Source organism: Lynx rufus, unplaced genomic scaffold, assembly GCF_022079265.1.
Source record: "Lynx rufus isolate CCGP_SWC_20201006 ecotype Redwood Valley unplaced genomic scaffold, mLynRuf1.p SCAF_1, whole genome shotgun sequence".
NCBI lineage: Eukaryota > Metazoa > Chordata > Mammalia > Carnivora > Felidae > Lynx > Lynx rufus.
Window position 1 is genome coordinate 120,515,128 of NW_025814823.1, and position 2,124 is coordinate 120,517,251.

Genomic DNA, 2,124 nt, shown 5'->3' on the forward strand with positions numbered 1-2,124 from the left:
TTTATTTAATGCTTAATGAAAAAAAAAAAGGCAGTGTCTTTTATTTTCAGATACTTTTTTAAAAGTCTGTGCTGAAAAATCACAAAGAGTTGGAAAGAATCTGAAATCATTAAGGCTTTAAATATAGCTTACACAATCTTGTTTACATAAAAATACAAGTTAAATATAAACATTAAAAACTCCTGGTAATTTTATTAAATCGGTTTCATGTGATCTCCAGTTATATGTAAAAGTTTCTTAGTTCTGTTATTTGTGAGAAGATCAGTACCAGATTGAATTACTATCTTTTGGCATAAGGCCCTAAAAAGCTTACTTCACCATTAATCTTTTACAAGATTAAATGCATTTCCTAATTAGAGATTACCTAAACATTGGAAAAAAAAGGAAAGAACAGTATTTTCGTAAATCAACAAGTAATAGGGCTGTAATGTATCACAGAACATGAAGACATACATCTGTGCATATAACATTATATGTTATATACACACATGTCTGCATGTATGCCCCACCCCAACATGCTCACATACTCAGTCATAAAACAAAGCTTAATGTGATGCACTTTTCCAGTTCATTCTTCAGTTTTGCATTTTTTCTTCATTAATTATGAACAGCTTTGTGTCGTGTCATCCTCCCACTCTTGAAGACAGTAAGAAGAAGATCACGATGGAGTTCTTCAAGGTGTCCTTTTCTCAAGTGTAACAAAATTCTCTGCTGTTTCCTATGTAAACATAATCCTCCCTTTCGGGGCCTTTTGTTGGGATCAGCAAATGGATTCCTGAAGACAATAATCCCAAGGCCATGTGGTACAAGAAGGAAAAATTCAAGAGATACCTTATAAACCTCTGGAGCAGAGCGCCACCAGAACCAAAGGAAATATTTTTAACACTCCTTTTTTGTTGTTTTGTTTTGTTTTGTTTTCGGTTTATACCTTTCACAGTTTCACCTGAGGTATTTGTATACCGTTTCCTTGACTAGCTCTAAGATAACATGGCAGCAACTTGTAGCCCTTTGAATTCTCAGTAATAGGAAATTTCTTACCTAAAATATCTAAAATCTTTACTATAGTGTTAAGAGGATTTCAAGAATCAGGTCTAATTATTAGTGGTGCCTTTGTACAGTTTGCTACTATTAAAAGTCTTAGATCTTCATCCCCTATTTTTTCGCACACATTATAAATGCTATAGCTATTCCTGACTACAGATACAAGCAGTAATGAAAGCTGTGTTACTTGATGTTCAAAAGCATCTTTTTTGCAGTCTTTACCGCAGGCTCTTGTGATACTGTATTGTGCCAATGGAACAGAATAGCCTGGAACAGGATCTTTTGTTCTGTATTTTTAATTAGAGCAATTCCTGCTACTGTATCTGTTCGTTTGAAGTTAACCGAGTGAGCAGACGCTCCTATGCCAGTGGTGTCTTGGAAGGACACTCCTCTGTAGCCAAAACCACATAACTTATATATCATCTAGATTATCAGAAGTTGCTAAGAAATATTTGGCCAATATTTTCTTCTGCTCTCTAGAATTTTTGTAGCCACTATGATTAGATACCAGGACTGAACAAGAATAGTCTCAATTCACTTTGTAAGTCATTAACATTCAATCTGTGTTTTCTACTGCAAAGAAACGGTTTCCTCTGGCAATGACAGAGCCCTCAGGAACAGCATTCACTTCTTTTGGAGGATGTCCATCATAGTTCTCAAGAATGTAGTTCTATCAATTTTCATTAAAGACACCATCTTCGAAAGTTCGTTAATCTTTTATTCTGCAATGTTTTTTCTGCTGTTCATCCGACCTAGTGATTATTTTTATTTCAGACATTGTCATTTTCACCTCTGTAAGTATGATTGGGGTCTCTTTTATATCTCCCATGCCTCTACTTAACAAGATCAATCTTTCTTCTGACTTGTTGAGTACATGGAACAGGTGGAGTGCTGTTAGCGTTTTATTTCTTAACCTGGGTGGTGGATACATGGCGTGTGCTTTACATTACATTGGCACGTTATATCACATTGGTAAGTTTTACCTTTCTGTTTCGGGCATTTTTCTGCATGGGTATTGTATTCCAAAGTGAAACATTAGGTGACTCAAGAAATCATATTAGCTCCACATTCAAAACATCCCCA

General features: G+C 35.2%; 1 pseudogene; it reads right to left on the reverse strand.

The window, feature by feature from the left end:
* Positions 1-531: 531 nt before the first annotated feature.
* Positions 532-1,744, reverse strand: LOC124509549 (nicotinamide phosphoribosyltransferase-like; annotated as a pseudogene).
* Between the last annotated feature and the right edge of the window lie 380 nt (positions 1,745-2,124).